The following is a 9,050-nucleotide window of genomic DNA, read 5'->3' as shown; positions in this document are numbered from 1 at the left end:
TCTCTTTGTTGGAGAGATAGAGTAGTAAGTTTCACCAAGGAGAGCGACCCAATTGTTCAAAATAGAGTGTTCTTAAAGCGCCCAGCCTGAAATAATCAATAGAACTAGTAAAAAAAAAGAGGGGAAAAGACAGGCTTTTGATGGCCAAAACTTTATTTTTCTGGGGAGATTGGTTTGGTGTAACTGGGTGCTGAATCTGGCACTTGTGCTTCATGGAACATTCTGTTTGTTTCAGATCTATATCTATTGTGTGCTAAAAGCTGTCCCACGTGGCCAGACCCTGGATGCAACAAACAAGGCCTTTTCCTTCAGTAAAACCGGCAACCTGTAAGTTACAAACCTATCCCAGTTGTTATGGTAGGATGTGTACTCTACCTACCTGACCTGGAACATGTTTGGTCATTAGGCAGGTGTACAACCTTTGAGGACAGGGTGGCAATGGTAGCCCACTACTAAGAAAATCTTGTCCCTCAAGTTGAACTTGGTAAGTTTTAATGCCGAGGTCTAGCCTGTATGGGCCCTCAGATTTGGCAATGGCCTACAAGACCAAACCCCTTGCATTTACAACATTGCCCTGTGGTTTGGAAGCCCGACATCTAGAGATTACCTGCAGGCTATCATCTAAAGTAATCCAATGTATATAGGTGGTAACACCTTCAGTATCTGGTATTGTTAGAAAAGAAATGCTCTTCTGTCAGGAGACTCCATGCTGTGCACCATCGTGGTAAAAAACAATGTCATTTGCAGCAGCCAGGAGATGCCAGCAGCCCCTGCTTCCCTTTAGCTGTGCAGCCTGATGGAATGTATGGCATTCCCAGCATCCATTGTTAGGCTGTGCACAGCTGAAGGGGATTCCAGGGGCTGATCAGCTCCTGACTAAGTCCTGCACTGCCATTGGCTGCTGGGACTTTATAGCCTCTCTGCTCCCAGCCATTGGTGTGTTTGGTGGGCTAATCTGTATTGAAGTGTGGTTTTGGCTGAATTTCTTTTGCTGTCCTTTCCAGTTCCTGACCCTGACCTATCCTTTGTACGCTGCCTGGACCAACCTTTGCCTGTGACCCCGACTCTGCTTGTGTTTGCCCTTGTCTACTTCGTTTGGTGGTTGGATATTCTGTGTATAACCTCTGCTCTGTATTCTAGACTTGGCTCTGTTAGAATTATAGTACTGCTTATTTGTGGGCTCCTGGTTTGCTGCCAGCCCGGGTGTAGACTGCGGTGTTAGATTGGGGGGACTGCTGCTGACCAGCGCCTTACATGTATATTGGGAATTCTGCTCATTTACGATGTATGGGCCCAGGTATAGTTTCTCACATATGGGATCTGCAAACACAGGGGCCCTTATAAGATAACTTCTTTTCCCTTAAGACCATCTTACCGATGGCCAGCTGAAACATCTTGCCAGTGTCCCATTGGGTGTTCTGTCCTGTGAAAGTTTTCTAAATTAATTAAACTTGTAGGAAATTGATGCTACTTCTAAAGATTTGTCAATGTCCTCACTCTATCTTTTCAGATGAACCCCTGTGGATGGTGCTGCCAACATCTGTAGCTGCTGTGATACTGGAACTGTCATGGCACCAGAAGACTAAGGCCAGGGTCTAGGAGACACTGAAAGAGACATGAAGAGGCACTAAGATGCTGGCGAGTCTTGTGGAGCAGTTCAGATATATGTAAGCTGATCTAAAAAAGCCATTAACCTGGTGACCCCCAAAATAAGAGTTTTAGAAATTTGACTATTTTGCTCAGGGATTTGAGCTTCCAGGAAAATGGGAATTTCCATGAGGTCAGTGGCCAGCCAATAGTCTTAAGATGTTCCTAACAAGCTGTCACTGCAGAAAAGCAATCCGATGAGGTGATCCACACCCAGCTTCTGGGCCCCATTTGCATCATGAATCCTAAGGGTGACCTCCTCCCTAAGGATGAGAAGGCTCTGGCGGTGCATGCTGACTCGGAGCAGGACGTGAAGCCCTGGATGGTGATAGGGGTGTCAGGCCTGTGGGTGACTTTGGTGATAGGAGCTGTACTAACTTGGAAACTCAGATCAAGAAAAAGCAATGTGACCAATGTACAGCAACAAAACTCATTTCTTTCTGCACAATTTTGTCTTCACTTGATTATTTGTCTGGTCTTTGTTAGGACTCTGGGTATTTATCTGGAGGAGTGTAATGCCCCTGGGCACACAGACTACAGCCAACTCCAAGAATCCTTTTGTCAAGTTTTATTGGCAGTCAAAAAACAAGGTAAGGGTTAATCACAGATGATAAGTGTGATACAGGAGGGTAAGGCAAAGGCAGGTCAGGAACAATCCGAGGTCAGGGCAGGCAGGAGGCAAGAGTGGTCACAAACAATCCAAGGTTAGGGCAGGCAGAGTTCAGGCAGAATCAGGTATCAGACCAGTTTGCTATGGTAATGACAAAACGGATTAACATAAACCAACACAGAGACCGCACCCAAACACACAGTACTCACAGAGGCTTATAGCGGGCAATGGTGTTCAGGACAGGTTCTCCTTAAATGGCCAGAGTGCCCAATGACCTTGCGCCACCTGGTGCCATTTAATTAGAGGGTAACTGAATCCCCTGCGGCTGAATGGCCGAAGGGAATTCAAACTATGTCCTGCCCCGCGGCGAGGCAGCTGAGTGCCACGCCCTCAGGGGGTACAAGAGGCACGCGTGGTAGCGCGCGCACCTCTTCCCGCAGCACCCCTGGGACGTGCCCTACTTTGAACCACCACGGGAATGCTGAGAACAGGACTTTCTGTAATCACATCCATAGGAATGCTGGGGATGCCACCTGGCCGAACAATAGTTCAGCTAGAACGGATCCCTCCACCTGCAGGCAGAGACACGCTGCGAGCAGCAGCCTCGGCCATGCTGCCTGCTGCAGCAGCGTCTCCCTCTGTAGCTGGGATCCCCAGGGACGCCGCGGGCTCACTGGACAGGTAAGTTCCTTACAATGAGTTGTTGGGGGAGACATTCAAAACATGGCTGCCCTCCACCACACCTTGGTCTGTCTCTGGGCTGCCTTACATTTTGGGTCTAGTTGACCTTTCTTCCTAGTAGACACATTCTAGAAATGGTATCGGGGCAAAGACAACAATAAAAACCTGGTGGTTGCGTTTTCTGTACTGATCAGTAGTTAGCTCCATTTGGACATTATTGGTCTGATATCTAGCACAAACATTATGCTGGTAGACTCCAACCCTCGGTCTCCAAATGATTCATTTGTTACCAGATCAAAGATGGTGCCCCCCAGATAATGGTCCCATATGCTATTGGCACTGATGTGTTATAGCTCAATGAGAGAGCACCTTTTGGGTCTTGTCAACACTGCTCCAAGATCAACTGTGCCAAATAGTTCTGATTCCAATAAGCAGCAATTGAGGTTCATTTATCTCAGAATTTCCCTTGGTTGGATTGTCTTGGGTCATAAACCCCAAAGGGTACAATGTGCCCATGGGACACAAACATTGGTGTGTTTGACTTGATTTAAGCCAGTGTGCTGCCTTGGGACTCTCATCCCTGTGGTTGGACAAATTGGTCAGTTTTGGGCACAGGAACCAACAAAACCTTTTTTGTTCACCTTGACACCAAATATTTTGGTTCTGTAGTATACATGAAAATACAATGGCTTCCTAAATAGGGTTCTGGTTCAGGCTCAGAAGGTGCAATCAGTACCCCTGGAATCCCTTCTTGGCTCATTTCCCCAAAGTTCCACACAATGGTGTAAATCTGAGCCAGCTTTAGTTGGGGGCTACAAGCAGAAAAATTAGAATGGTGAATAATTAAAAAAAAAAAACTAAAGAAACATTGAATCTGGAATTAGTTTTGTGCTTCCAAACCTTTCCTGAATTTTTTTTGTCTTGGGATTGGGAGAGGTAATGCCAGGAATGGGGGGTCACAGTGGGGGGGGGGGGTCACACTGGCACCACAGAACAGATCCTTTGTTTTATTATTTGAAGAATGGTGATTATTGGCGATTCCCATCAATACGGTCTCGGGCTTTAGGCCGGAGCTCACATCGCATTATCAGATTGTGACATAGAGTTAATGATGGAATCTGCAGAACCTCTCAATAGAATTTCATTTTCTTTTCTTGTTTTATCTCCAGTATGAAATGGATCTGGGACTGCACCAACCAACCCTCGATGGGCAGCCTGTGAGGTCAGATCAGTAGGGAGGTCCCATAAGTTTTGGGAGGGATTCCAGGTGTCCCATGTGTCCATGGGCAGTCAGAATTTAGATTTGATGTTCTCAGAGTCCCATCTAAGCTGTAAGAGCAGCTGTATGTTATATGGCCGAAATATTGTGACCCCCCCCCCCCAATGATACAAAATTGTAAGACGTAAAGCATTTTACCAGTTATTTACCAAATCAGCAAGACATGGCTTTTTTTCTACTTTAACATTTTTATTGATAATATAAATTCTGCAACCTCTTGACCGCCTTTGTGATTAATAATTATTGCAATCATTGCGATGATCCAATGTCTCTAATTATTTCCCTCATAGAACGCTTCCCCAGGTCATTCCCCCCAGCATGAATGACTACCACACCTGGAGGCCTATCCAAACCTGCAAATTTCTTAATTTCCGGCACCACCCTACTCCATACCATACCTGGCACCCCGATCCACAGAAAAGTTGCTTCTGCACGCAAGATCCACAGCTGACGTTCATTCTGCCGCATTTCAGCTCTCTTAGCTCCCCACCAGACATAGGAGTGCCTGACGATTCAGACAAGGCAGACCTGACAATTTACAACATGAAAAACAAAACAAGTACAAAATTCCAACACGGCTCGCCCCACAAAGGTAAACAACAAATCCCCATCACCTTTTATAACAGATGAGGCCGCACAGAAAGCTCAAACCTCCTAGACTCCCAGCTCCCGATAAGCCTGATAGCCTCCTCCCCCAGTCCCCATCTGGCTGCCTCAGTAGCCACCCCAATCTGAAAGAAGTGCGAGGAGTAACTGTCCTCTGCCACCCCTAACCTACCCAAACACTTTCTAAACTCCGCCACAAACTGGAACCTTGACAGGTTCATGCAGTAACAATGGCCCTCCCACTTGCATCCACACCCCGCTCAACTGCCCTACTGCCCAAACCAGGCAAACATTTCACCCTTCCAGTTGAGAAAGAACCACCTAAAACCCCTCCCCTCCGGTCCTTTTCTCTGCGTGAACTGTTCGTCGTACTGTAGCCAAGCTATCCCCCCCATACATCGTGTATGCTTCCCGAATCATATCTAAATAGCAGAACTACACCGCACATTGATCCAGCTGTGGTTCACCAGTCACACTAGCCAAAATCCCAAAAGCTTGTAACCAGTTAAAAAAACTGTAACAGTGAAAACAAATCCACAAATTCCCCCTTCCAAATCTTCTCCCTGACCTCCTCCTTAAGGTGCGCCCCTCAAAACAGACAAACACCTACCCCCTCGCCGAATCACTAAGGGAAACCCCATCCCCTGTTGCCGCCCCATCCTCGCCTTATTGGCTTTATGGGCAGACACTTGCACTCACCTGTGCACACCTTTCTGAATTTGTGCACCACTCCAATTGAAGCGAAACATTTCGTATTCACATCAATGAGGCTTTAGTGACAACGCTGTGCTGCAGGGAAAATGGCAAATGGCTTGGCTTTATATATCAGCCCTGTTTCCTTAATTTGTTGTAGGAAAGTGTTAGGAACCCCCATCAGACTTTTTGTGTCCTATGTAACTTTGCTGGGCCAATCAAAAGTCATACTCCTGAATTTCCAGTTTATTTTGCTGCAGCACTGGGAAGAGCTGGATGGGGTGGGGGGATAAGGCAACTCGAGTGGATGTGGGAGCCCTGCCTTACCCCTCCCTGCTCAGCCCAGGTGATATAGGGATGCTAGGGATGTCTTTCTGTGTGAGCAGGCTATGTAACAGTGGGGAGGGAGGCAGAGAGGGATGGAGGGCAGTCTGAGGTGAGCAGTGCTGGGTGGTCAGGTTAGTTCAGGCTTGGGGTAAGGATTCAATTACCGAGATATCTTTGTACAGATTAGCAGTTCTTTTTCTTGTGCAGCACGTTATTCTCCTATGATGGGGGAGCTGTAGCTTTCCCATCACTATAGTCTTGTAGTGCGATATTCTTCCATTCAATGTCTCATTAGCTCCAGTCACTTCTGTGTCATACTTGGATATATTTAAAAATCAATACATGGTCAGCACTTTTATTATTGGTAGATCATTTTGACTTGGTCATTTTAAAAGTAGCTGGCAAGCCAAAAAAGTGTGGGGCACCCCTGGTTGAGAATGAATGGTGACCACCTTCTGGTAGCTAATGGGTAAACAAGCAAAACCGGACTCCTCGGAAGCTAAATCCTCTGGGTCTCGGGCCAAAGTATTCCAAATGCATGCTAGGGAAGGTTAGATGCTACCTTACACTTTACAGCTCACCATATATTGGTCAAAATGGATTTCCTTTTTCTTTCTCTTCTAAGCATGGGAATGTCAGCAGCAACCCCATCAGGCCAACGTGGGAGCCGTACAGCTCTACTGTAAGCTTTCCTTTGTGTTGTATCTGATGAATAGTAGGAATAATCTCTTTACTAAATACCTAGTCATGCCTTGTTCTGTAGGGGTAACTTCATGGCCAAGAGGCCAAGTGCCAACCTCCTTTATGAACCAGTAAATGGGGAAGGAGCTTTGGGTTAGGCTCAATTTGGCTGAGTTCTGTGGCAATTTATTACCACTTAACCTGGTTACTGAAAGAGCTTTCCTAGTCTCTCATTCATTGGCCGTGCATACGCGGTCAGCTGAGGTTCTGTTAACTCTACAAATGGCCCCATAATCATGTGGCCTTCATAAGAAATGCTGTGTTAGGGTTTATCAAGGACTTTTGGTTACCCTATCTTGGTATTCTAGCTTGACTACCCTGGGCACCCAGCTTGGTAGGTTAGCTTGTTGTGAATGCTCACCTAACAAAAGTGTTTTGGTCTTTGCAGAGGACTAGAGTGGTTTAGAGCAAGGAATGTTCATTCCAAAGCTGACCATACACTGGTTCACAGGGTCATGACTAGGTAAACGATAAAAATATTTGTGATATTGATTAATTATCTGGACTTTCAACTTCAACTAAAACATCTGACTAGGCATCCAGGCCTGTGACCGAGAGATAATTACCAAGTGCAGAGTGGTCAGTGTTTGGGTTCAGCAGTGATATTTAGAGTACAACTACGATATCTGGAAAATAAAGGTGAGATTGAGAATGGAGGCTGCTAATAAATGTATTTTGGGCTACATAGTAGATCAGGTTGAAAAAAGACATAAGTCCATCAAGTTCAACCACCAGGGAAATAAACATATCCCAGAAACCTCATGGGCATAGTTGGTCAAGTGGAAGGCAAGAAAACCCCGGGTACAGTTTGCTCCTAGGGGGATAAAATATCCTTCCTGATTTCATGAGGCAATCGGATGTTCCCTGGATCAGCAGTCTCTGTTATCTTTACTATAAATCCTTAATCCCCAGTTATATTCTGTGCTTCAAGAAATCATCCAGCTTTGTCTTAAAGCAATCTATAGTAGTTGCTGAAACTACTTCCTGAGGGAGCCGATTCCACATTTTCACAGACCTTACAGTGAAGAATCCCTTCCTTATCCGGAGCTTAAACTTCTTTTCCTCCAGACGCAAAGAGCACCCCCTTGTGCTTTGTAATGATCTCAAAGTAAATTATTGGGAAGAGAGTTCCCTATATGGACCATTCATTTATACAGAGTGAAAAATATCTTTCTATAACCTCATTTGGGCTTAAAGGGTTGCCTGTCCCAAAAGTGGTCCATCCAGGACCCTTACCCAAAAAGTACACAGGACATCAATGTATCTCTTTAAACTCTTGGGTATAGTGACCACCCACAGCTTCTTTTGAAGTTGTCCCCATCTGGTACAACACTTGGTGACCACTAAGAGATATGGCTTCCACCAAGCCTGGTTGGTGAAACTGGAAGTTGTTGCCAATGTTATAACTGGAAAGAAATCCTAGGACTAGCATTTTTACTGAAAGGATCTTGCAGTTGTCCTGAAAAACACCTTGTGAGCCCCCAAGTAAGAGGTAAAACCCAGGCAAGTGGGCATGCTATGACATCACATGATACAAGTTTTTCCCAAGCACAAACCTCATGTAACTTTTTACGGTGATGTCTCAGAGACTGAGAACGTCTGTAGGTATACATTCTGTAGTTTATACAGTCCATGGGACTGCCAGTGTGTTTAATCAAAGAATAGTTATCAGCACTTTAATGCATATTTACCTATACACAGCGTGGTTTGTAAATGCTATTATCTGAGCAGATTTCTTGGGGACACACCTGCCCTGTACTAGAGGTCTTTTCAAAGACTGTAGTTTGTTTTTTAACCCCTGTGGTCCCAGGGAACCAAACAAGATGGCTTCTGTGTGGCCAGCTACGCAGTACATGACCGTATTGTACCAGTGGGCACAGTTTTCTGTGGGGGAGGGGGTGGTTAATAGTTGAAGTTTAAAATAGTTGTAACGAGATATAAGGAATTTCTCCTTCTTATTCAGCTTTCTCTTCTCATTTCATTATTTTCCTGGCCCCTCTCTTTTCTTTCTTACTCTTTACACTATATCTTATAGCCCCTTTGAAGGACAGTTAGTGACATGACAATGGCCTTTGTAAAGTAATGTGTAATATGTTGACGCTTTATAAATACTGTGTAAAAATGATAATGCTAATCTCCCTTTTTATATCATTAGCCTCTTTCCTACTTTCCTTTTACCCACTTTCTTCCCCATTTCCCCCTCTCCTTCTTTCTATATGCTACTTTCTTTTTATTCCCCCCTCATCTTTTTCTTTTTTTCCTCCCCTCTCTTGCATTTTCCCTTTTTCCTTCCTTCATTCTTTCTTGCCTATGTTTATTTCTTTTGCTCTTTCTTTCCCCTCATCTTCCTTTCTTCTGTTATTCTCTTTTCATATTTTTCTGTCTGTTTTCATTTTCTTTCTTTCTGTTTCTTTTCCCCCCAACTCACCCCCTTACCTTCTGTTTCACCCCCTTACCTTCTGTTTC

At 45.0% G+C, this 9,050-nt stretch overlaps 1 protein-coding gene across 1 annotated transcript in view; it reads left to right on the top strand.

The window, feature by feature from the left end:
• The first annotated feature begins 993 nt into the window (after positions 1-993).
• Positions 994-9,050, top strand: part of LOC140341612 (uncharacterized) — a 16,596-nt gene continuing 8,539 nt past the window's right edge. Inside the window, exons 1-3 of the mRNA XM_072427405.1 lie at positions 994-1,115; positions 1,511-1,667; positions 2,134-2,237. The gene's annotated coding sequence lies outside the window, so the exon portion shown is untranslated. The remainder of the gene's footprint in view (positions 1,116-1,510; positions 1,668-2,133; positions 2,238-9,050) is intronic.

This window comes from Pyxicephalus adspersus, chromosome 12 (assembly GCF_032062135.1).
Source record: "Pyxicephalus adspersus chromosome 12, UCB_Pads_2.0, whole genome shotgun sequence".
NCBI classification, from domain to species: Eukaryota; Metazoa; Chordata; class Amphibia; order Anura; family Pyxicephalidae; genus Pyxicephalus; species Pyxicephalus adspersus.
The sequence above is the reverse complement of the archived record's forward strand: the minus strand, read 5'-3'. Positions and strand labels throughout refer to the sequence as shown.